A 26,062-nucleotide genomic window follows, 5' to 3' on the forward strand; every position below is an offset into this window, starting at 1 on the left:
GTGGAGTCTAGGTGCAAATGATGATGGTGTAGGCTCATGTGGGACAGTGGGGAGGGAGAGAAGGGATGGATCAAGGTGTGTTTTGGAGGTAGAGTCAGTAGGACTTTGATGGATCGCCACTCTATCCATCCAATTGCTCAAGCCAAGAGCTATTCCTGACTTCCCCCTTTCTTTCACCCCAACGGCTGTTTGCTGAGATGGAGGAGAAGAGGAAGTGCAGGTTTGGGGCAGTGGGCAGTGAAGATCAGTCTGATTTGAGAGGCCTACTAGACATGCAAATGCTGATGTCAAGTTGGTTGTGCTGAGTCTGAGAGGAGAGGCAGGGGTTAGAGACAGACCTGTTGCAACATGGCATGGCAGTGGCACAGGACTAAGTGACGCCTAAAGCCACAGGACTAGATGAAATGGATGGAGAGAGGAGACAAGTGAAGAGGTCTCAGAGGAGTAAGCCCTCAGGCAATGCAGAACTTGGATGTGGAGGAAGTAGTAGGGGAGCCTGCGAAGGTACAGCCAGGGAGCTGTGCAGTGTTATGGGAGGCAGGAGAAAGGACGTGTTCATGGGAAAGACCGTTGAGAGTTGGCTTGGACCTCAGTGAGAGCCAGTTTGGTGGAGTGGTGGAGATGAGGCCTGATTCGGGAGGGCGGAGAAGAGATGTCAGATCTACACAGTTCTCAAGGGGTTTTTGCCAAAATAGGAAGCATGGAAATAGGGTGGCAGCTTGAGAGGGATGTGGGGGTCAAGGCAAGGTTTTTTAAGATTAGGGAGAAATCACAGCAAAATTGTAGGCTGATCCAGGGGACAGGGGAAATGTAATGATCCAAAGAGAGTGGGGACACGGACAGGAGAGGTGACTGAGAGGGTGTGGGAGGTGGGTTAGGGTGTGCACAGTCAGGGGCCAGCTTGATTAGGAACAGGGATGCCATCTTCAGGCCTGGTCACTGGAGGGAAGGCAGAGAGGAGAGGATTTGGTGGAAGGACCCTAAGGCTCTTAGGGTCTCTGCCTAAATATCTGTCCCCAGACCAGACCTCTCTCCTGATCCTCCTGCCCATCTGTCTCCTGACATCTCTGGCCAGGTGCCTGTGAGCACACATGTCCTTTTCTACCTGTGCAGGTCATTTGACCCACTTCTACTGTCTTCACTGATTCAGCCCATTCTTCCCCAGCCTGCCTCTTGTACCCTTCCTCCAAGGGGCCTTCCTAGGTTACTTCAACCCACAGGGCTTTCTTTCTAGCTGAGGTGCTGGAGCCTGTGGGAGGGAGGCTGCCTTGTCACATCTTTTATGCTACCATTATGAAGCTCTCTACAGCTGGGGAGCATGCTGTGAGTTTGTGGAGTCAGAGAGAAGTTGGGGGCTTAGGCTCTGGAGTCTCACTGACCTTGGTTCAAGTCCGAGGTCCTTACTAATTGTGTGACCTTTGACAGCTTAAAAAAACAAAAACTTCTCTGAGCCTCAGCTTCCTCATCTGTAAAGTAGGACAGGATTTATCTCTCTGGCTTTTGGTGGAGGTTTAATGAGATCATGCATATCCACTGGATTGGACACATTAGCTATTGAGTGCTACTAGCTCAGTACATCTCATGGGTCTCAACGTTATCCAATGTTACTCTGTCCCTTCCATTTCTTCAATGGGATCTTAGGGAGTCACGTGAGTTTTCCATGCCTCAGTGTCCTCATGTGAAATATAGGGACAATAATACTCTCCTTAGAGGGCTGCTGAATTTAATGAGTTGAGGTGTGGAAACAGCACGTAGTAGGTATTTAAGAAACAGCCTGCTGCTGACAATGATGAAAATACTAGTTACTGCTTGCATTCCTGTTTCCCCCCAGAATGCCGAACCCCTGGAACTGTGGAGCCACCTCTGCTCTGTGTGGCAAAGGTGACCCCCCCGTCCTCTCTGGTTAGCCTCTTCGCACATTTACTTCTCGCCGTTTCCCACGGACCCATTCATCTCTGGCTGTAAGGTTACAAGGCTTTGGAAATTAATTTTGAAAATCACACTCTCTGACCCTTTAAACTTCATTTCAAATCCCCTTAGTGCCGTAATGACACTCAGGCTATTTCGGGCCCCTTGGAGAAGTGTGGCTGACAGTGGCTTTTTAATTTACAAGACAACATAGGAACACACATGGGCCCAAATATGTATCTGTATAATGAAGAATAAAAAGCATAATCCCCTAAGTGGGCTGTGTTAGTGAGCATCAGGTTTAATAGGGGATTAGGAGGTGGAATTAAAGTTGCCCAGGGGGTACACAGGGAGACTTCAAACACCTTTTGGAAAACAAATTAACGTGGTTTGCAAAAACCGTTTTCCAAGGGCGGCAGAGGGTTTTCCTTGGGCTTCCCTGCTTTCTTTTGAAATGTATTTTTAACACTTGTATAAACACTTTGGGCCCGTGACATGGGGCTTCCTGTGCTCCCTTCGTTAGCTGGTGTCTCTGGGAGAAGAATTCGGCTCATTATCTGGGTGTTTTGATCTCCGTGACTGCCGCTGCTGCTGCGCCCGGCCCGGGGCCACCCTTTTTCTTTCCTGTTGCCTAATGGTATGGAACCAGTTCGTTTGTGGCTCAGCCTGCTTCCACATCTTCCTGCCAAGCCTGGCCTCCCAGAGGGGCTCTCAGTTTTCTAGAGAACCGGAGTTCTTGGGCAGGAGCAGTAGTGGCAGCTGGGTGGCTGGAGTCTGGCCCTGTCTTAGGCTCAACTGAGAAACTGGCAAAATCGGCCTTTGTACCAGCCTCCCTGACCCCTTCACTTATTTCCCCTTCCCCTCTCTTCAGGTGCATCTGGAGTGGAATGTGAGGCCTCTGTAGGTACTGAGTTCCCCATCCCTGGAGGTGTTCAAGCAATGTCCTGGTGGAGGTTTTAAGGGCCTCTGTGGGCAGCTGTGGACCTGGATGGTCATTAGAGTTTCTTGTAAACCTGAGATTCTGTAGTTTACACTTTACAAGTGGAATCTGAGCAGGGCCATGCTGGCCCTTGATAGCAACAAGGATCCCTGTGATAGAAGACGCAGTGCTGGGCTCCAGGCAGACCTTCAGGAACCCCTGTTCTACTGTCCTTGCTGGAGACAGAAGAGACACAGGCTTTTCTCTTTCGGAGGCTCCAGGCTTAGGCTCACCCACAGCATTTCCTTTAGAGATTTGATCCTGCAGAGACTTGGGACAAAAACTCCAAATTATGTCTATCCAAGTTCCATTTTAAAGTCCACTTTCTTCCTGTGTAAAAAGGGGGTAATAAATAATAACAGCTAACACCTATTAGGCACTTGTGTGTCAGACACAGCTTGAAGTACTTTATCACTTATTTCATAACTTCTTAGGAAAAGGTACTGTTTTTTCCCCCATTTTACAGAGGAGGAAACTGAGGCCCAAGGAGGTCAGCCAACTTGCTGAAGGCTACACAGCAAGTAAGTTGTGAATAACAACATCTGCCAGTTGCTGGGGATCTGCTGAGCTCTTCACAGGAAGGTGGAGGTGCCCCCTTGACCACCCTGGGTTCTGCTGCAGTCCAGCCCTCCTCAGAGGTAGAAATGGCATTAGTCCCTCCCAGCCTTGTCCCTCTTCAGCTGCCCAGGGCTGGCAGGAGCCAAGCAGTGAGAGTGGCATTTCTCATCTCAAAGACAGCAGAGCTCCTGTGGCCTGGCCAGCCAGTGGCATCTGGGCTGGGCTGATGGGGGTCCACATTCTGGACGTTTCCCTTACCTTTGCAAGTGGGCTGGTGGTTGGAGGTGAGTTTTGTGAGGCTGATTCATGCCGAGTTCACATAAGGCCACATGTCCCACATGCTGTATCTCCCTCCTGCCACTGTCAGGAAGGTGCCTGCAGGTGCGTGAGGCCAGAAGGAGGGAGCGCCTCTATCCTAGGAAGGAGTTTTTTCTGTTATTTTCTTGTCTGTCTAGTCCATGGGTAAGGGCATGAGCGGTCCTGGTAGCTTTGTCAGCCCTGTAATCCTGCTTCTCATGAATCTGCATGTAAATCCTGTCCCCCTCTCTTCACCCCTGCCCCTCACCTGCCAGCTGTCTGCTCTGCTCTCACAAGGGACTCTGGTCTCATGTCACAGAGCTACAGTCACCAGGGTTAGGCTGCCAGGAGGGAATAGGACATTTCTGCTGGGTTCACAGATCTGGCTTCACAAAGGAGGTGGAATTCAGGCTGAACCTTGAGGCATGAAAGAATTTTTGCTAGTAGAGAAGGGGCTGTCGTTGTCTGATCCCATCCTTGGAAAGCACTGTGCTGAACTTGCAACAGCTATGCTTCTATCTCATGTTCATGAAGGCCTGTGTTGCTGTCTGCCTATTATAGGTGAGAGAACAGAGCAAGCAACTTGCCCAATGTTCCACAGATAGATCTGAACCCAGGATGGAAGCACCCTCATGTTCTCTCCTCTGGCAGCAGGGGGGAAGCATGAGCTTCCCAAGGAGGCTTGGGAAGACCTGGTGTGTTGGCTGAACAGCTGGGAGGGAGAGGGTGGGAGAGAGGATAACGGGACTTGAGACTGGGATTGGTGGTGGTGGAGGGGGCTAGGGTGATATGTGCCCAGAACATCAAAGACCTCATTTAGTGGTGTGTTGGTAAGCATTTAACAACCAGCTGCTCTTCAGGAAAAAAAGTAGAAAAGTCTCTGATGTGAGGCATTTGCCAATTTCCATGGTGTAAATATTCCCACCATGGCTGATTTCAAGTTATCAGTTTGATGTCACTGAATACTAGGTTCTTGTGAGCTAGCAGGAGCTGGCTTTGGCACTCCACTGGCCTCATCTCTCAGATTCTGGTGCTTGCAGTTTATTTGGGAAACAGCAGAGAGGTAATAGGGGGAGAGTTGACATTGTCAAGCCTTTGTTTGAAAATGCAACTCTCAGGGTTATCAAGTCTTGGGAAAAGAGGATGGAGAACATGGCCAATTAGAAGGCCACTGCTGACTCTTGGGAGCAGTAGGGCTTGGGGCCAGGCAGGGGTGGGAAGGGTCCTTGGAAGAGACGGGCCAGATCCCATCATATTCAGTGAAGTGAAAATCTTTCCCTCTGTCCAGGACCTCAGGAATCTCTTGCTCTAAACATGCATTTCTCAGTGAGTCTTCTCAGAGGCAGTGCAGCACTCCCTCCTCCTTTCCCCTCTAAGGTCAGGTTGGCCCTAGAGCAATTTTACAGGGGAGTGCTTGGCTTCCTTTTGTGCATCCATCCAGTCCAGTTATTTAAAACCAATGACAATGACATACATTTCCCAAGAAATGACCTGGGAATATTCATTTGGGAAAAAATAAATTTTCTTGGAAAGAAACCCAGCTGGGGAATTGAGGATAAAAGGCTCGTCAGCCTTTGTGCTCAGCTGTGACAGAGGCCTGCTGAGCTTCAGGGACATCTATGGGACTGGAGAGCATGCAGTGGGAGCCTCCTGCCCTGATCCTGTATGGATAAGGGGGCACCAAGGCCAGAGTGTGGCCAGACAGAGATCCAGGCTGGCCCAGAACCAGCAACCCAGGCTTCCTGGGGGAAGATGGTTTTAGCTGGATGTTGGCGTATGGGCAGGACCTGGAAGGGCAGGGATCTCTGGGGGTCTGAGAGTAGCTTCATGGCTGCCATTTGCCTCTTTGCTCTCAGATCCATTCTTGCCCTTCCCCTGCTTGGCTCTGTATCCCAAGGGCTGGCCTTGCAAACCACAGGTCCCAGGCTTCCTTGAAAACTGACTCTGGCCAAGTTTGGCCAATGAGAGGCACTGACAGAAGATTGGAGGGCAGGCGGAAGAGAGAGGAAAGGGTATGTCTCCTCCAAGCTCTGGCTTTGGTGGTGTCTCTGCAGCAGTTGTGTCTTCTCTGTGTCTCTAGCCATCATTCATCAGCCTCTTTCTGTGGCCTCAGCTCTCCCAGATTGAGGAGGCCCTTAGGTGACCTTAGTTCCTCCTGGGTGGCCCTGGTTTCTGGGCTCTGGAAGCACCTCCTCCTGCTGCTGTTCCTCCAGAGGGCTCTGGTGTTGCTCATCTCTGTTTGCCTCACTGCTCCCTGCTTGTCTTTGTAGCTCTTGCAACTTTGTAACTAGTTCACTGTGTTGATTTATGGGGCATGGACTCTGGACTTGTTTTCCTGCCGAGATCCTGCTATCATTCTTGCCTGGCACTTCCTCCCTCATCCTGCCCTGCTCTGCCTTGCCCAGGATGGAGGCCCGCTGACCTCTAGGCCAGGTCCCCATTCTGTGGCTTCGTGGAAGCCTGTATCTTAGTGGAAAGAAAGGGTGAGGCCAGAGTTCAGTCTTGTGAAGGGAAACACTTGCCCAGGGTTATGCACCAGGCACCAGAGGTCTCAGCTTTGATAGGCCTCCAGGCCCCAGGTGTGGCTGCAGAAGGGTTTGGGTTTAGCAACATGCCTGTGAAGGGGTCCCTGAGATCCTTCCTCAGAACTCCAGGGCTTCCAGGAACAAAGCTGGGAAACCACCAGTCTAGTCTCAGCTTCTATTTTATGCATGTAGAAACTGAGTCCAGAGAGGAACAGGGACTTCCCCAAAGTCACACTGGCTCCGAGCAGACTGGCAGAGCAGGAACTCAGGCTCCAGTCCCCTAGCCCAGCGCCTTGAGGCTCAGCCTCTGGATTCTCGGTAGCTTTGGGAAGCACAGGGGCATGAGGCAGATAAAGGCATGTGGTCAGGAGAAGGCACCCAGCCCTGCTGACAGGCCCGCTTGCTGTCAGCAGAGGCCTCAAGTGAACTAGTGCTGCCTCAGACCGCCCTCCTCAGGAATCCCTGCATCCAGATGCCTGCTTCAGGGTTGGCAGAGACCCATCCAATGCCCAGGTGCGCCTAGCATCCAGCCTCCAAGTGCAGGGCATGAGTGTGGAGACGTGCCCTAGATGGGGCTTGAGAGAAAGCCCTGAGCCCACTCCAGCAGCACCCTCTAACACCCTTACAGAGAAGGGCCAAGTTGCGTAAGAGCTGTGTGGCTGCGGCTGTGCTTTGTACAGAACTGAGAGGGCTGCGTGCCCATGGGAGAGGGATGACTCAGCATTGCTGTTGCTAAGGGAGGCCAAGATGGCGAGCCAAGGGGCCAGGGCAGGGGCAGTGTGTGCAGAGCCCTCTGGGAGCACCCTAGTGTGGAGCAGAGAGTGCCCACAATTCCCTCTTCAGGCCAGTGGCCTGCTTGTGTACCCATTGAGTCTTCTCCCACATCATGTTGCCCCTGCCCCAGCTGATAAGCTCTCTTCACAGTTCTGCATGCTCACCAGTTCCAAGCAGCAGCCTTGGGTTTGCACACATTTGAAGTCTTTGGGGCATGGAGGGGTGTTTCAGGCAGAAGGTAAATCTCAGGCAAAGCAAGGATCCAGGATAGTGTGCCAATGGGTAGTCCCACTGGAGTGGGAGATGGTATCCCCACAGGAGAAAGTCCCGTAAAAGACCTCTAGAAAGGAGAAGTCATTACTTAATCACACAAGGCCTTCAGCGACTGGCTTGCCCACACTTGAGTCTGGAAATCAGGGGCCATTGAAGGTTTTGGAGTAGGTGAGTGCTGGTGCCAGAGATGTGCTCCAGGAAGGTGGAGAGGGAGTGCACAGGGCATGTGAGTGGAGCTAGAGGCCAGGGTAGGCCAGGTAGGGTGGGGCCATGCAGTTACTAACACAGCATGGAAGAGGGCTGGCCGAGGACAGTGGTCACAGAGGGCAGAGTCAGAGTTGGTCAGTCTCTCTCCCTGGGCCTTCATGGTCAGAGGGAGGAGCTGCTTCCCCACTGCAGGAGGGTGTGGCTCAGGAGCGTGGAGTGGCAGTGAAGAACACCTGTGGAATGGCACCATGGGCCCCTCAGGCTGAGCCTCAGTCATCTCATCTGCTAATTGGGAATGATATCATATACTTCCTAGGACCACTGGGAAGGTTGAATGTCTGTAGAAGCCTTAACACAGCTCCCAGTTCCAGCAGGTGCTTAGGAACTACAGGCAGAGGAGGCCCCTGATTCACAGACTAGCTGATGATTCCTCTCAAGGGTCCAAGCCAATACCCAGCCTTTCAAGTCTTCCTCCAGATAGTCTTTTCCAAGGCCTCTTCACAACTTTTCTGTGGCCCCATTGGGTCAAGGTGGGTGACTGCCAGGGCCCTTCCCCACCGTCGGGGCACCTTCACCTTACTGTGCCATGACTTCATTGAGCAGGAACCAGCCTGCCCTTTTTACCCACTGGTTACCGAGGGGTCCAGGTCAGATTTGCCCCACCCATCCCGCCCAGTCTCCTGGCTTGGGGAGACAGAGGGGGAGATTTGCTGTGAGGTGGGCAACCTGACCAGACTGCATGCACTTGCCACTTCTATGTCCCCCTTCCTTTAATGATTGTCAGGAAGGGTTCTTAGAGAAAGGCTTTTTAGTGAGGAGATACGAAAAGAAGGTAGCAGTTAACCAAAATGTGTTTCTGGGAGGAGCCCTGGGTTCTCTTCCATCAAGAGAGGGGCTAGGAGGAGTTTGAGACCAGCCTGGCCAACATGGTGAAACCCTGTCTCTACTAAAAATACAAAAATTAGCCAGGCATGGTGGCACGTGCCTGTAGTCCCAGCCACTCAGGAGGCTGAGGCATGAGAATAGCTTGAACCCGGGAGGCAGAAGTTGCAGTGAGCCAAGATTGTGCCACTGCACTCCAGCCTGGACAACAGAGCGAGACTCTGCCTCAAGAAAAAAAAGGCGGGGCTAGGGCCAGGCACAGTGGCTCACGCCAGTAATCCCAGCACTTCTGGAGGCTGAGGTGGGCAGGTGGCTTGAGCCCAGGAGTTCAAGACCAGCCTGGGCAACATAGAGAGACCCCCTTCTCTACAAAAAATTAGCTGGACATGGTAGCATGCAGCTGTCGTCCCAGCTACTCGGGAGGCTGAGGTGGGAAGATCACTTTATCCCAGGAGGCCGAGGCTGCAGTAAGCTGTGATTGTGCCGCTGCACTCCAGCCTGCATAACAGCAAGACCCTGTCTCAAAAAAAAAAAAAAAAAAAAAAAAAAAAAAAAGGCTGGGCTAGGTTGTAGGGGAGCTCGGCTAAACCCCTCTTCTTGAGACCCCAGACTCCTTTCTGGGGTTCTTGAGCTGAAACTAGGGTCCTGCTGGGAGGCATCCTGAGGGCCACTGGCAACATGGAAGAGCACGGAAGCTTCCCTGAGGGCAGGTGAGGGGCAGGTGGGCATGGAGCCAGGCCTCAGGGCCCTTGGCAGGGCGGCTCCGTCCCTGGGAGGTGAGGGCTGCTGCTGCTGGCTGCTGTGCCAGCCCAGGGTCCGTTCTCTGTTGCTGCTGGGTCCTGGCTGGCCTGCCGCCTGCCCACAGCTTGCTTGGGCTGCCAGGCCTTTGTCTTCGTGAGTTCCTGGCTTCGCCCCTGATTTGGGTGGTGAATACAGATGACTGACACAGAGCAATGCTTTCTCGACACACAGGGCACTCCCTCCTCCTCTTGGAGACTGGAGGGTGTGTGCCAGGACAGAGGCTGTGCCTGGCGTGTGGGAGAGAGTGAGCCACAGGAGGGTAAGGGCTAGTCCTCAGGCCACATGGAGAGCAGCATGAGCTGTTTTTTCTAGATTCTGTAAGAACTCTTCCCGCTGAGTGAAAAACTCTCTCCTGCTGAGAGAGAAAAGGCTGGGGAGAGTTGTCTCCTCCCTGGATAGTTCCTGCACTGTCCTCAGAAGCTGGGGAGATGGAAGATGGGAGAAGGAGAGTTGGTTTTGCTTAAGACTGGGGAGCTGAGTCTTAGGAGAATCCACCAAATCCCATGGTTTTGCTGGGGACCTGCTGGCTGGCAGGAGATTGGACAAGATGACCCTTTGGCCAACTGAACCTGGCATCTGCCTCCAGGGCAGCTGATCTTGGCACCATTCCCCCCACCCCCCAGGGCAGGTGCCACTTCTGGATGAACATTTGGGCAGGATGCTGAGGCTGGCCCCATTTCAGAGCATGACCTCTGCCGGCATCCCTCCAGGTGCGAGGCTCGGGACTTAGAAGTTGTCATGAAACAGAATCATGGCACTCTTGTCCACACTGGCAGGGGAACTAAAACTCAAACTGAAGAGAGTGGATGTAATGTTCTCAAGCGTAAGTTTTTCTTCCATAAATTTTTAATTAAACCTTTGGCACCCATTATGCCTTCATCCCTGGAAAGCTCTGGCAGATGCCAGAATTGTAGAACCATTTTCAACACGTGTGAATCCAGTGAGACGATTCACAGCTCTGCGGGGCACAGCTGTGGTTGGAACTTGAACAGTTTGTGGTGGCTTACCAATTGCATTTTCGGATAGTAAGATTGTGCCTGGTCTGTGTGCTGGAATTTGGCACGTCAGTGCTTTGCTATACTGCTCAGGGGGACCTGGTGACAAGTGTCCAGGCCCTGGAATAGGTGAAGACATCAGTGGCTTGGAGCCCTGTTTTTCAATTCTCAAAAGTCTGTGTTTTCATTTTGATAAAAATCTGTTAAAATTCATACAATCTCATCAAGATTATCTGAGTACTCACCTCGTGACTTGGATTTACGGCACCACTGAAGAGACCCTTTACATGTCTTCGTAATGGTGTTTGTTCGATTGCTTGTGTTTGCACCGAGGGAAGGCTGAACACTGCTGAGGTCCACAGTACAAAGGAAGTTCAGTTTGCTTGCATTTGTTTAGACAAAGTGAAGGTGGAACAAAGCTCATGCCTGTGGGCAGGACGGAGGCCAGGCACCCATTAGCTGGTGACCAGGGTCACGTTCATATGGCAAACAGATTCTGGCTTGCCATGTGGCATCTTGCTAGAGTTCATTGGCAATAAATGTGCTGGGAAATATGTGAGGAAGAGATTGCTGGAGTTAGAATTAGGAAGAAATGAACTAAGTGTCTATTTAAGGCAGATTTTAGTAGCACCATGGGCTAATGTGGCTTCAAGTGAACAGGACAGCTTTATAGAGTTATCAGGTAATCCCTCATTAAAACTGATGCCTCAGGGTTGTGTGCAGGGTTTTGGTTTTGTATCAAGGCTGGTTAACCCGAACTTACAAACAAAGCCTTAAAGTTATTAATGCTACTTTGTCTGTTTGCATACATCTGTTTGCAGGCATTCACTCTCTGCATTGGTATTAATTAAATTGAAATACAGAAACAGAACTGGCCCGAGGCCACATCTTTCTGCTATTAAACCCATTCTTGGCAATTTAACTTTAGCAAAACACATCATCTAATTTTATTGGTAGTTTTGTTTGTATTTTATTTCCAAATTTGCTTTGGCTTTTGTGTGTTCAAGGGTGATAAATACAAGGAGTGGATTGCGCTAATTTTTGTTTCTATATACATATCCATTCATTTACCCGGGATGTTGCCTGAGCTCCTGCTGCGTGACAGGCATGTTCTAGGCAGGGAGGATGCAGCAGTGAGTAAAGATGAAGAAAGCTCTGCCCTCGTAGAGTCTACCATCTAGAGGCGGAAATAGCCCCCAAAACAAAAAGAACCCTGAACAGACCAAAACCTCACAAACAAATTAGTAGATATACAACAAAATATTCGGTGGAGATGAAGCAAAAGTTAGCTGGGTAAGAAGATGGAGCAAAAGAGGCATTCCCCTTAGGCGAGGTGGTCTGGGTGGGCCTGTCTGAAGAGGTGGTGTTTACTCAGAGACCTGTGTGAAGTGAGGGAGTGGAGCACACCAGTTGGGGAAGCGGGTTTTAGCTTAGGAAACAGCAAGTGCAAAGACCCCTGAGACGGGCATGTGATCAGTGCATGTCGTATGTTTCAATTATGCTGAGAATGAAGATTTTATATTCATCAGCACATGGGGGTTTGGGAGCCTGCAGCAAGAGGTGGGGTAGCTAGCCTAGTGTGGGGGCCTAGGAGGACCCCAGATCCAGACAGAGGAGAAGCCTGGGGGGCAGAAGGCTTCCCTCAGGCTTGTGAGCTGACAGGTTGGCATAGCACCTTGGCTGAGGGAGGGCAGAGGGAGGAGCTGGGTGGCACCCCTCCCCACCCCTGCAGCCTGTTCCCCCCACAACATGGGCGCATAGAGCGGTGGTTCTCAACCTTGAGCAGAATCACCTAGAGGGCTTGTTAAAACACGGACGGCTGAGCTCCACCCCAGGATTTCTGATTCAGGAGACCTGGGGTGGGGCATGAGAATGCAGTTCACCAAGGTTCCCAGATGATGCTGATGTTGCTGGTCCAGGGACCACACCTTGAGAGCACTGATCGAGAGCAAACGCAGACCATGCCGGGATTTGCCAAGAATGACTGTGGAGAGAAAGTGAGGCACAAAGCCTTCACTAAAGGTGCCCCCAGGGGTTTGACTAGGTCTGCAGTGTCCCTTGCTGAACACCACTGCGTGTATGTGTGACAGGTGTTGCCCATGCATCTCAGTCCATGATCACTACTGTCAGGGGCCTGACTACATAGGTCAGGGAGGAGGACCCCTGTGGGAGGGGAACATTGAACAGTTGATCGTGATGCAAAGGAAAGATATTTTCTTTTGGTAAAAAGTGAAGTGGGAGCCCTTATAAACCCTGATCAGCCCAAAGTTGGAAAGAATAATGTTATTATCATGAAGCTCGGGATGGATGGGGTTGGGGCGCAGCTCTGGCACAGGGTCCCGGGCAGTCGGCACTCAGTAAATATGGACTGACACTGAGAAGTGGTGGCTCTGATGTTACCACCTAGAGAATGCATTTGTGCCCTGTGAATCTGGGGTCCAGCGGCTCTTCTGTCCTGCCCCTTCTCTCTCTCTCTCTCTCTCGTCCTCTGACTCCGCAGGCTTTAGCCTTGTCTCCTAGCCGGGGCATGTGTGAGGTCCTTTGCAAGTGACTGGGGACTCTGGAAACATGAGGTGGTGATATCCAGGGGTGAACTCCTGACACGTGGCTTGATTTTCCCAAGTCAAGACCCTCTGCTTTTCCCAGGGGTCTACCTTGGGTGTGGGTTTGAGCATTGCGGGAGGAAGAAGGAGAGGGAGGCAGTGGGCCGTGCTCTGCCTGGAAGCACGCAGGAAGCTGATGGGAAACAGCTGAGCCAATAGCTCTGCACACACAGAAAATAAATCCTGGCTTCCGAAGAAGCTGCAGAAAATTGATTTTTTGCAGCTTCAGTGGTCATCTTGAAGGATTTGGGGGATGGAAATGGGGCCCATTTCTCATCTCTGTTCTGTGCTGCTGGGTCAGGTGTTCCTCAGGCCCGGGTCAGTACCCCTCGCTCCTCCTTGTCTCTCCACCACTCTGTGTAGAGAGGAAGGGGCCGAGGGCTGGTCTTCCTCAGCTTACCCCTAGTGTCCAGCTGCTTTCTGCCAGTTGCCTGCCCTTTGGGCCCGCTGCCATGGATGGGAGAGGTGCGCATGTTCGTGCAGCCAAGCTGGGATTATGGCATTTGCACAGGGATGTAGCTGTGGGTCTATGTGTCTGGGTTGTTGGGGGACAGGCTGGGGTGGGTGCCCTTTAGAGCTTGGCCTCTGCATGACTGCCTAGTCCCTCAGTGAATGCTGCAATTGGCTACTAGGGAGACATTAGCCAGCTAGGTAGGTCTGCTGTAACCATCCCCCTGCATCTGAGCAGGCTTGCTAGGGGCCAGGGCTGTGTCTGGGAACAAGGGCTGGCCCTCTGGCATGTTTCCCCTACATATGTGGAGAGTGGACTTATCCCAGGCCCAAGGGATCTGAAGATCCCCACAGCCAGGGAGGAAGCTGCAGCTCCAGATGGATGGTTCCCGGAACTCCTGTTGGCTTTGGATGATTTCATGGAAAACTTGGCCAGGGTGCTGTGAGGCAGAGCTGTGACCTCTCAGCTCAGCAGCCAACATGAGGAGTTCCTTCACCTTGTAGAGACATGCAGTGTGGGCCGCCACAACCCTCCCCTGGCTCTGTGTCAGCCCTGCCCTGTGGAGACAGCTGGGTCTCTCTGGTCCCCAGCCTGTGCCTGGCTGTCAGGAGGGATGCATTCTGTCCTGCTGGGCTGATGTGAAACCCCATGAGCTCAGGCCAACAGATCCCCACTCTTTGTCCACGTGGGGAAGTAGGGATTAGAGACAGGAGTCTGGACTGCTGTGGTCGCTTTTGTTGAGGCTTGGAATTTGGAAAGGAATCGTCTTTCCTGGTGGTCCTCGCTGATGTGGCATACCAGTGTCTCTTTCCCCAAGTAGCTCTGCCTTGTATCGCTCGAATGTTTCCATCTTGCTTGACTTATTGGAAGGAGCCACAAGTGAACACCCTGCCAAAAAAGATCAAGTTCATCGGGGGTTTTGATGCTGAAATCCCTGAAAAGTGGCAAGCGTTTCTTTTTCCTCGTCTTGTTTATAGTGGCAGCTTCTGTTGCTTAACACCTGGTGGCCCTGGTACTTATGCTTGGGGTCACAATGGGGATGTGAGGAGGGAGGAGGATGGAAGAAAAGGAGAACATTGGACAGTTGATCGTGATGCAAAGGAAAGATATTTTCTTTTGGTAAAAGGTGAAATGGGAGCGCTTATAAACCCTGATCAGCCCAAAGTTGGAAAGAATAATGTTATGATCATGAAAGTGTTATGGATATGGTTCTTTTCCCCCAGATTTGGCCTGATCAGGGATTCTATATGCTGGAATTTCATGTATCACCTATTAATGCAATAATGTTATTAATAATTATAAATTGAAGGGCAGCCGACTTAGTAGGTTCTTATTTGCAGACACCATGCCAAACACTTTATTATCCATTATTTCATTTAATTACCTCAAGAACCCTATGGGTAATTACTATTGCCTTTTGAAAGTGAGGGAAACAGAAGCTGAGAAATGAAATAACTCGTCTGAACTCCACTGAGAGGCAGCGCAGGGAGGTCAATGGTAGGGGCTCTGGACTCAGACCCTGGATTTACCCTAAGAATACCACTGCCTGGGTGCCAGGTACTCCTGCCTGGGACAGAGAAGCAGGGAGTTTGAATGCTTTTGTTGTAATGATAATGAGAATGGTGATGGAGAGGTGATAAAGGGCGCAAAGGCCCTGGAGCCAGCCTCCTGAGTCCAAATCGCCATAGCACCGCTTAGCAGCTGGGTGACCTTGGGCAGGTGCCTCAGTTTCCTCATCTGTGCAATGGGATAGCGGCTGTACTTGCTCAGGGGTTGTTGTGAGGATTAAATAGCTAATCCACGTGAAGGGCCTTAAAGGGTACATCAGTAGGTGTTAGTGGTGATTATTGTCATCCTCTGTGTGTTCTCCCAGGTCCACACTTTGCTATCCAGGAGGCCCTATGGGTTAGTGTGGTGAAGCTGGCACATGATGGATGTCCAATAGATATTCACTGGATGAAGGAATGCAATTTACCAGGTGCCCTAGAGGCCTTTGGCAATAATTAATCTTCTCTTAAAAGGATCTTCCCCACAACTTCCTGCCTGAGACTGACCTGCAGGTGGGAGCCTGCCTCTCATCCACAGTGGCCAGCAGGCTTTTCCTGGGTCTTCTTGGCAGGAGGGTCACAGTCCCGGTGGATCCCGGTGGCTGCTGGAGGCACAGGTTTCTTGAGAGGCAGGTGACGGCAGACCCCAGCCCTCCAGCCTGCGAGGAGGGGGATGGTAGGAAAGCTATCGTTCTCTGAATAAGGGGGCTGTTCCGCATCAATGTGCAAGCCATGGAGCTGGAGCCCTCCCCCCAGCCTCATGGGAAGGGGCTTGCAGAGAGCCCAGCCAGCCGGCGCAGGAGACTGCAGGGCCTGTCAAGGTTAACAGATAGTCCTTGGCTCTCCCCTAGGAAGTAATTCAACTTCTCCCCTGACTTAGGCCACATTGTTTCAAAGCATGTGGTATAAACTACTGACCACTGGGGAATTGCTTGAATTAACAAACTCATTTTTCCCGAGACCTGAGGTTGAACTTGACTGAGCAGTTCAGGGCTCTTTTGTAGAAATCCAGTAGATCAGGAGAACTCATGTTACACCATGTTTTCAACCTTGATCAAATGCACATTTTGCATGATATGGCCTTCTCCATGCCTGCACTCTTCCAGCTGCACCAGATTGCTTGGAACTGTGGCAAACAGGCCGGTAGCTGGCACTGGAGCCTGAGAGAGCCGGCCTCCTGCCTGGGTTGGAAGGAGCTTCAGAACGACTCCTCCCTCCTCTTCTCTCACTCCTGCCTCTCCCATACCTACTTTCGGAGTGCCTTATACTAAGAAAGAAGGGGTATGAAGGGTTAGCTTGAATCATGCCGGTTCCCCTCCCTGCTCCACTCACTCTCCTGCATGTCTTACTTCTGCCAATGAATACCTTCTGAGCCTGTCTCCACTCCACTGGTGCACCCTCCACAGAGCCCGCGAGAGATGCAAAAGAGCAACAGCAAGCCAGTCCTTCTCCCACCTCCAGCCCCGCCCACACAGCCCTCAGCCAGGCCTAACCTAGAGCAGAGCTCAGTGGAAGCCTAGGGACAGCTCCACACCTTAGAGGACACAGGCCTCTCTCCCGCAGGCCAGGAGCTCCCCAAAAAGGTTCCACATGTGATATAGGCTGAAAACCGCAGGGGACAGTGGATATCTAGGGTATGAGGAAGATGGTACTCAGATAAGGAGGGTAGGCTTCCTGGAGGAGGCTGGGTGGCATTTGGAAGTCCACAAGAGAAGAGAACAGGTTTTGCCAGACTGATATGGAACTGGAAGACAGCAGTGCTCCCCACACTCTGTTCTCTGCCATCTACACACTGGAGATTCCATTTTGGTGAGGCAGGCAATGGGGTATGTGGCCCAAGTTAATCCTGCCTAGCATCCTGAGCACCCGGGGAGCTTATAAACCTGTGCACGGACAGCTCCACTCCAATCAATTGCCCTTGGATGAGGTCTAGATATCTGCAGTTAGAAGTTTCCCAGAGGGTTAGGATGCTGGGCCATGCTCCAGAGAGCCCTCCCTACTGCACGAGTTGGCTCTCTTTAGCCTGTCTCCTTTCCTGGAGAGGCTCTTTGGGGTTCAAAGACCTCAATCAAAGGAGACACATTTGATGGACTCTCCCTGGCTTTCAGTGCCCCCGTGGCCCAGTTCAGCTCAGGCCATGGGAGGTGAGTTCTGGGTCATAGTACCTCTGGGTCCCAGGGGCAGGAGATGGGGGCTCAGCCACTCCCTATGCCAACCTGTCTCCATCTAATGGTGGATGGCTCTCACCATCTCCTCTGCATGGATTTCTTTATTCCTTGGCTCCTGTCTCTTCAACCCAGAAAGAACCAGAGGCTGCCAGCTTTTGGAAGCATCATGATGTTTTGGCTTTATCTGCTGCTGCACTGTGGTTCTCCTGGAATTTCCTCACTCAATCAGGGAATCTGATTGGCCCAACTCAAAGGTCCATGATAGCCCATAGATTGGTGCCACAGGTAGCAGATGGGAGAGGAAACATACAAGGCATGTTGTCAGTGGGCCAGGGGTGGGGCCGGCAGGTGGTGGCCATGATCAATACAGATGTCTGTTGAGGCAGAATCTTCTGAGAAGCTGAAGCCTGGCAGAGGTATCTCCATCACGGAGAGCGGGCCAGATAGTCATGTGCAGGCAGGGAAACAGAGCTAGAAAACTTGGAGATTCATGAGCTAGAGTCCTCATTTCCATTTCAAGCATGAAGTCAGAGACTCTATGTGGGTGCAGAGGGGCTCTTGGGCCTTCTCACGGCCATAGATATGGTTCTTTCTTTGTGCATCCCAGAGCTTAGGGTGCTAGGAGAGTAATGGCAGGTTTGGAGATTACTTAGCTGTCTTGATCTTCTTGTTTTAAGGAATTTTCATGACAGAGTTTCTTAATCTGAGCACCGCTGTGAAGCTTCAGGGGCTTAGGAATCATTTGACATTGGATGAGTGTTGTGCTGTGTGAGCTTTTCTGGGGAGAGGGGTCCATGCCTCTATTAGCTTCTTCCAGGTGCCCCTGGCCCCAGGCATGTGACAAGGCACTGCTTTCTGGAACATTTGAGTTGCACTGGTTTCTTGTGTCCTCAACCACAGTGAGATCTGTGGAGCAAATGGCCTTGCTTGGTTTCATCAAAGGAATGTAGAGGTGTCTTCAGAGTCTTTGTCCTCCCTGGTCACTTTCCTGGTGGCTGCTGTTGCCATAGGCAAGTTCTGGGGGAGGTTGCCATCAGAAAAGGGTGTGCAAGACAAGTGCATAGGGGCTGTGTTTTATGCATGTGCCAAGAGAAAAGTCTCTTGTCTTTGCCTGTTTTGGTGTTGGCACTTGGCTTAGAAGAGCACAGAAACTTGGGCCCAGAAGTGTTTCTGCCTTCCTCTCCCTGTGCTTCCACAAGAGTACCCCTGGGGTCAGGGGAGCCACGAGAGCCTCCTGGAGTATGTGACTGCAGGGTAAAGAACTTCCTTTAGTTTCGTGGCCCTTGGAAGCAGGGGATGTGGAATGACTCAAGCTGGCATAGGCTCATATCCAGAATATTCCCCTTGTGGCTTCCTGCCTAGGTCAAGGCCAAGCTTCCTGGGCCTTAAGGGGCTCTCTTAAGAGATCAGACCTAGAAGTGAATGCCTGCTTCACCCTCTCCTGAGCAGCTGTCATACAAGGTATTAGTTATGTGCCAAAAATGTTCTGACGGAGACACGCCAATGGCCTTGGTTGGAATGCCGGAAAACATTCATCCCACTGGTGGCTGTGGTGCTGACAGTGGGTACTGTCACCCTCCTGCAGTCTGGGCTTCATGTGGACATGTGTGCACTATTTATGTGGCTAATAGGCTTCCTTACTGAGGGCAAAGTTTACATGCCATAAAAAGTCCATTAGCTGAATTTAAGCTTCTCCAGAGATCATGGGGTCTAATCTGTACTTGGCATTTGACGTGGAGGGAATTGAAAATCCCAAGGACCCTTTCTGCTGGGCTGTTGCTGGGATTGAAGAGAGCTTCGCTGAAGGCGTGAATAGGTGAATGGATGTATTAGGTGAGTGAGTGAGAGAATGATATCATTGGGGCCAACTGCTTGTCTCACAAGGCTGTGAGTAGAAGTGAGGCTATTTTTAGATAGGTATTCAGTAAACAGCCTTTTATTTTTAATGCCAAGTGGCACAAAGTTAGCCATGGTAACAAGACAGTTTTGTTAAAGTGTTTAAAAATACCATTCCCTGTTTTTAAATCAATGGTTCAAAAGCTTTTTTGTTTTTACTCTTCAGCTAAAGACTTTGCCAGGCTGAGAAGCAGTACCAGTTGACCTTTTCCCGGTTGTACATCCTAAGCCTGAATTTAAGATTGTCTCTGCACTCAGGCAGTGTCCTTTGGCTCATCTGAAAGTGGGCCAGTTCTGCTGGCTCCTCTCCTTTCTGGGAAGTTCACCCAAGTCCCTGAGCCAAGACGAACAGAAGGTTTGTCTGAGTCAATACCTCTACTGCATGCCTGGGCCCAGCAGAGCTTATGTTGGGTCAGTAGTCCAACCTTCAAGGCCTCACTTGAGGACCCCCCGGTCCAGCAAACAGCACAGTGTGAGATGATGGGGGGCCATGAAATGACACCCTAGATTATGAGAGGCAGAGAAGTGCTGTGTGAAAAAAAAAAAAAAAAACGGAAGCTTTAGAACCAGTAGATCCTGAGCTTGAATCCTGGCTCTGCCACTCACTAGCCGCATGAGCCTTGTCAAGTGCTATGACTCTCCCGAGCCTCAATATGCTCACCTGTCAGATGGGGATGATGATATGCATACTGCACGGGTGGTTCTGAGTGCTTCATGATGATAATGAGCGTTAAGTGCCATGTAAAGCATAGATACATGAGGAGCAAGATCCTAACAGTCTGACTTCGGATCTTGCACTACCACTCACATGACCCTGAAGCTCAGAGAGATCAAGTGACTTGCTCGGTTTTCTGTATACATGGGCATGCCTTCCCTTCCCTTCTAGTCACATCCCGCATCACAGGCGGTGGATGAGCCTGTCAGTGGTAATGATGGATCCTGTGATCAGTCCTCTCCTCTTGCCAGCCGGGCCAGAGGGAACAGCCCATGGGCCGTGGGTGCTGACCAGCTCCTGTCTGCACACTGGGGCTGTAATGATTTCAAGACCATCCCCCTCACCTCAGGTTTGGGGAATTTGGAGCAGAAGGGATGTAGAGAGCACTCCCTTGCCGTGGCAGTCCCAAGGGTCCGCCCCAGCCTTCTGATCACTAGCAGGCCTCAGGACTAGCCAGGCTGTGGAGCTCGGCCTGACCCTGACCTTGGGCCCTGAACTCCACTGGTGCCCCGCTTGTCACGCACAGCCCTGTCAGAGCCGACTCCCTGGGCTGAGGGGCTGCCCTGTGCTCCTCTGAGTCCCCGGCCGAGCACACCGAATTATGTAATGCTGCTGAGCCAACATTTACGCGTCGCAGCCAATTTGCTGGCCTAGAGTTACACTGTGCAGATGCTCTGCCTTACGGCTTGCTTTTGTCTCGGAGGCCGTAAGCAGATAGCATAACCCTGCTTACCATTAGACATTTCGCAAATCATCTAGGCTCGAGCGTGCTGCAGCCAGACAGTTCATTTATGCTGCGAAGGGTATGATTTGTAAAGTAATAAATTTCCCATCTTTCTGCCAGCAATAAAGTACAGCAAGCCGGCGAGGCCAAAGCCCTCCAAAAATATACTGGCTCCCAGTGAGACCTGGAAGAGAGCTCTTTCTGGTTCTGCTTCTCTCTGTTCCTGAATTCGTTGAATTCTGGGAAGTCAGGTTTGGGCCATAAATCCCCCTACCATCTGGGTGACCCTGAGACCCAGCACAGATGTGTTACTAGCATGGGTAATTGACCCCTACCATGACACAGTTGTCACTTCCAGGTCCCTCTTGGTTCTGGCATTAGAAGAAGGCCTTGCTGGACCTCATTCAGACTGGGATGGAAAGTTGTTGACTGTCTCACCCCTATTTGTGGCTATGTGTCTGTGCTTGGGACCCAGGCAAGGCTCTTTCTCCTGTGAAGTTAGTGGCCTACAGTGATGGGTGTGTGTGTGCTGGTGGGAGCTCCTCTCAGTCTCCCGTGATGGCCTGCAAGGGCAAGTGTTTGGTCAGCCCCAAAGGGTTCTCTGTTGTGAAGGTGGCTGCTCTGAGCAGAAGGTCAAGGACAGGCTCAGAATTAGCCTTAGGAGTCTGGGTCCCAATTTCCTTGTTGGAGGAGGCTCAGTGGGTGGCGGGCACTTGCCACCAGCAGATGCTTCCTTAGAAGCAGGAGTTGTCAAGGAGCCCCTGGAGTTTCAGCCCAAAGTGGCAGCTGTGGTCTGGGACCCTGATGGGCAAACAGGTGGCTTGGAGTCCCCAGTTTTGGCCAGGCCCTTTCTTCTTGCCCCCTTCTTCTGTTTAGAGGGGCCGGGCTGTGTCTCTGACCTCTGTTGCAGATGATGGTGAGGCCTCACGCAGCTCCCACTCTCTGCTTGTGGGAGCTATCACTGTTTCCTCTGCGGGAAAGATGGGCCTGAAAATGGCAAAAAGTCTCACATTTAGCTCTGATGGTTTCCTCTGGCCCTCACCTTCTCAATCTTCATATGTTCTCTCTTTTTTTCCTCTTCCTTCTTCTTTTCCACATCTGCCTCCACTTGTTCCACCTTTGATATTTGCTAAAATTTTGTTCCATTTAAAAATTATATAATGTTTGGGGACTAGATAAAAGTAGGAAAATGAAGTTACAGTGAAATGGCTCAAACACAGTCACTGTGTCTGTTGTGTTCTATTGTTTCTAGGCTGAGGGTTTCCAACTGGGCTGTGGAGGCCCCAGAAAGGGACTTCCCCCTTCACTTAGGGCAGCCCTGCTATCACCTGTGGACACATGGCCTCTTCTAGAGTTCTTTGTCCTAAGTGGGGTGGGTAGATAGAGTCTCCTCCCTACCGTCGTGAGGACAGTCTGCTTTTTATAAAGTTGCTCCCAGCATCAGAGGCCAGCCCCAGTGGTGGGAAGGAAGGAAGGCAGAGCCCCAGGAATGTCCCTGCCCTGACTTAGCTCCCATGGCCTCTTCGATTCTGCTATCTACACCCTAGCTTCTCCACCTGACAGTCTCACCCTTCATCTCTTCCAGGTCTTGGCTCAGGCCCCTCACTCAGCTCCAGCATTCGCTGCGTGTTGATCTCAGTTTGCTCAGGGATGTGGGGGAGTTGATAGTTCCTGCCTGATAGGATTGTGAGGATTAAAGGAGATGATCTGGCATGCAGAAGGTTTCAGCAAATGTTGGCCAACAATGCAGGTTCAATGTATGCATCGGGCACAGGGCCACCTTATTGCTCAATCCGAGGGTGCCCACACATGTCAGTGTATGTGACCTTCCCTGACCCTATTGGGCAGTGCACAGCCTTTGCCCTGTATGTGGCAGCCCTGAAGGTGATGTTTCCAGTCCTGGGACTGGAAAATGAGGGTCTGGGAGAGAAGTTTGTTTTTGGAGAGGTAGGGGAGTCCAGTGTGGGGGTTAAAGTGGAAGACTCAATTCTTTTGCTCTGGGAGAGTGAGCAGGGAGGGGCAGGGTAGGGTGACTCAGGCCGCAGGGAGGAAGCTGCTTATTGCAGTCTTTAGCTCTTCGGAGAAAGATGAGGACCAGAAGCTGAAAGTGTGGTCAGGACCTGTTGGCCAAAAGACCAGAGGAGAAAGGCTGCAGAGAAAAAAAGTTGCCATGGGTTACCAGGAAGGAAGACCTGAAACTGGTGCTGAGGCTCTAGGGAGCAGTTGTCCCAGGAAGGAAACCCTGGACCAAACTGCCCTCTCCTGCCACAGCTGCAGGGGTGCCCAGAGTTCAGGTCTGGGTGCAAAGGGGAGGGTAGGTGGGGATTGGCAGAGGATTCCCTGAACTCTGTAAGACATCACGGGTCATTTTCTCTCCAGTGAAAGGGCAAATGCTTGTTGAGCAGGTACAATGCACTAGGGACTGTGTGAGGGACTTGATGTGTATTAGCTCTTTTAATCCTTAGGACAGCCCTGTGAACAGGCGTTAGAATGGGGAAACTGAGACTCAGAGATGTTACATGACTTGTCCAAGTTTTCCTAGCTAGGAAGGAAATAAACATAGGATCCCAACTACTTCAAACACTTCCCTCTAGACTGTAAGCAACGTAGGGGCAGAGAATGGCTAGTCCTGCTCTCTGCTGGCTCCTCTAGTGTGTTTGTCAAGGTGCCTGGCATACAGCAGAACTGCGCGAGTGTGTGGTTGAGCCCAGGTCTGCGTGTTTCTGAGCCCATGCAAGGTCTTTGAAAGTTCCTCTGAGCTCTTCTGTTTGCCCTGTGGCAGCCCCCTTGCCTTCCCTGGAAAGTACTGCTTGTTGGTAGGGAGAGGTCTCGGGTTGACAACACCCTACCGCCAGCTCGCTAGCCCCTTTAGGCCCTGAAGAAACTATTGAGTCATGCATTTTGCTTGGGTTTTGATGATTCGTGATTCATGCTTGTGAGGAAGGCAAGGGAGTGACTCATGCTGATTTAATAAGCCTAGGAATAGTCCTGAGAAGTGGCTGATAAAGTGCCGGCTGGCAGCCCACTCCCCCGTGGCTGCCAGCGCCAAGTGCTCAGGAATCACCAGGTTAAACAAGTCTGCGGAAAATTCAATCTTCCCGGCATGATTTTCCTTATTTGAGCTAATAGCATGAGGCGCCTTTCTCCTGGCACTGCGAAGTGCACCGGCGGCCTTGCCGTCTTCCCTGGGGGCGTGGGGGAGAAGGAGAGCAAATGCCTTACGTTTAGCAGATGCGCTAGGAGCTGCTAGGACCTCACAGGGTTTGCCTTGTGCCCTTGGAACCAGCAGTTCCACCCCAAGGGAAGCCAGCCGTGTGTCCTAGTGCCGGAATGATGGGGTAATGCCAGTGAGCCGCCCCTTCTCCACAGGGTACTGAGAACGAGGCCAGGCAGCAGCTGTCCTGGCCTCTTGGCCCTGTCAGGACTAACACACCTGGGTTGGGCCCACTGGGGTCAGGTTACTCACAGTAAACAAGTGCAGGTGGAGAGAGGTGGCCCAGAGGAGCAGGCCAAGGTGGCAGCAGATGGGTCATTTCAAATGGCTCGCCAGCAGCCCGGGGGATCCCTGACATCTAGCAGGTATTGACATTGGGATTAACCCTGTGGGTCGATGGTTCCGTGCTGATTGCTCATGTGCCTCTGTGTCAGATTGCTCAGGCAAGAGGGCTGGAGAAAAAAATCAGAGATGCACCCAACTTGGTCAGTATCTGTGCAGGGATCCTGTTATGGTTGGCAGTCCCTTACTTTGAAGCTCTGATTCCTTTCAGAAGCTTCTGAAGTTCAAAGGAGCAGGTGGGGGTGGATAGGTCATTGAGAAAGGGCAGACCCTGTTCAAAAGTAAGATACTTCCTAAATCTGGTCTCCTTTCTGTAAGTTCTTTGGTGTCCCTCCCCATATGTGTTGAGCCCCTTGTGGCATGTTAAGCTCAGTGCTGGGACCAGCCAGGGAAACAAGGGTTCTACCTTCATGAGTCTGAGACCTGTTTAGAGTGCAGCCTCTCCTCCCACTTTCCTCTCCTTTCCCCTCCTCCTATGCATCTATCCATCCAAAAAAATGCTATTGTGATAACACACATAAAGCATTTAGCATTATGATCAGCTCCATAATTGCTAGTTTTTATTTCATAATTAATATTATTAGGTCAGATGTGGTGGCTCACACCTGTAATACCAGCACTTTGGGAGGCTGAGGTGGGAGGATCACCTGAGGTCAGGAGTTCAAGACCAGCCTGGCCAACATGGCAAAACCCCATCTCTATTAAAAATAGAAAAATTAGCCAGGCGTGGTGGTGCACGCCTGTAATCTCAGCTACTCTAGAGGCTGGGCACGAGAATCGCTGGTACCCGGGAGGCAGAGGTTGCAGTGAACCGAGATCATGCCACTGTACTCTAGCCTGGGTGACAGAGCAGACTTTGCCTCAAAAAATAAATAGATAATGTTTATTGCTATTATTTGACATCTCTTGCATGCCAGGCAAAAAAAAAAAAAAAAAAGGTGAATACTGGTGCAAATTGGTGAGTGTGTTACGTGACAGCTAGAAATCCTAGAGCTGGTCTAGCCTCACCCCTCATGCTGCAGATGGGGATACTGAGGCCTAGAAAGAAATGAAGAGATTGATGGGAGTCTCATAGGGAGGGCATGGCTAGGCCACGCCTGGAACTCAGGGCTCCTTCTGCCGTGGCATGCAGCTGTCATGCTGGGATGGGGTGGTCCGAGGAGGCTTCCTGGAGGAGATGGGTTTTGAGATGAGCCTTGGGATGAGAGTAGGAATGAGATCAGCAGGAGAGGAGAAGCGAGAAAGGGCAGAGCACAGTGGCCCAGGATGGTGTGGAGGAGGGAGCCACAAGGGGAGAAAGGTCAGGAGAGACTGGGTGGGGGGCACCAGAGCCATCTCTGTAGCATCTTTTGAGGGGTGCTGCAAAGGCCTCACTGCTCCCACATCCTGCACTCTGCCACTGCCATCAGGTACTTCCTCCTGGCACGTGCAGATCAAATGGTGGCCCTGGGGCCCGAGGCTCCGTCTGCTTGCCTGCCTCAGCGCTCATGCTCAGTGGGGACTCATGGGTCCAGGCTGGAAGTCACAGGCCAGGCGTCCATGCTGAATGCATCTCTCCTGGGAGAGCAAACCCATTCAGTCATAATTTGCCATTAACCCCTTATATTAGTTTCCTAGGCCTGCTGCAACAAATTGCCACACACCAAGTGGCTTAAAACAACAGAAATTTATTCTCTCAGATTTCTGGAGGCCAGAAGTTCAAAACCCAGGTGTTGGCAGGGTTGACTCCTTCGGGAGGATGTGAGGGGTGATCTGTCCTGCTTCTTGCTCGTGGCTTCTGGAGGCTGCTGGCAGTCCTTGGCATGCTGTGGCTTGTGACTATGTAACTCTAGTTTCTGCCTCTGTCTTCGTGTGGCCTCCTCCTCTGTGACATCTCTTCTTCTTATAAAGGCACTTGTCATCAGGTTTAAGAACAACCTAGTTGAGTCAGCCTGGTCTTCATCCTGAGATCTTTAACTTAATTATATCTGCAAAGATTTATTTTTCCAAATAAGTTCATGCTCATGGGTCCTGGGTGGATGTATCCTTGGTGGTGGGGGGGCAGTGGGGCACCACTTTCGCTGCACCCCTGGAGCAGTGTGACAGTGTGGCCTTGGGAGATGAGTCACAAGGGAACTTTTGTTGAGATAAGAGGATAAGTCTGGGTGAGACATTGCACTGGGGATCCTGGGAAAATTCCCAGAAGTGTTTGGGCCTTGGCTGT

General features: G+C 51.4%; 2 long non-coding RNA genes across 2 annotated transcripts in view; one reads left to right on the plus strand and one right to left on the minus strand.

Moving 5' to 3' along the window:
* The window catches only part of LOC129533450 (uncharacterized), a 101,598-nt gene that overhangs the window by 49,829 nt on the left and 25,707 nt on the right, over window positions 1-26,062 (plus strand). The gene's annotated exons all lie outside the window — the stretch shown is intronic.
* Window positions 12,397-24,333, minus strand: LOC109027083 (uncharacterized). Its single transcript, XR_002006226.4, has 4 exons — window positions 24,283-24,333; window positions 23,770-23,969; window positions 15,308-15,459; window positions 12,397-14,141 (listed from the first exon to the last, which is right to left on the minus strand). It is a non-coding gene; the product is annotated as an uncharacterized lncRNA (long non-coding RNA).

The sequence above is a fragment of the Gorilla gorilla genome, chromosome 4 (genome assembly GCF_029281585.2).
Source record: "Gorilla gorilla gorilla isolate KB3781 chromosome 4, NHGRI_mGorGor1-v2.1_pri, whole genome shotgun sequence".
Taxonomy (NCBI): Eukaryota; Metazoa; Chordata; class Mammalia; order Primates; family Hominidae; genus Gorilla; species Gorilla gorilla.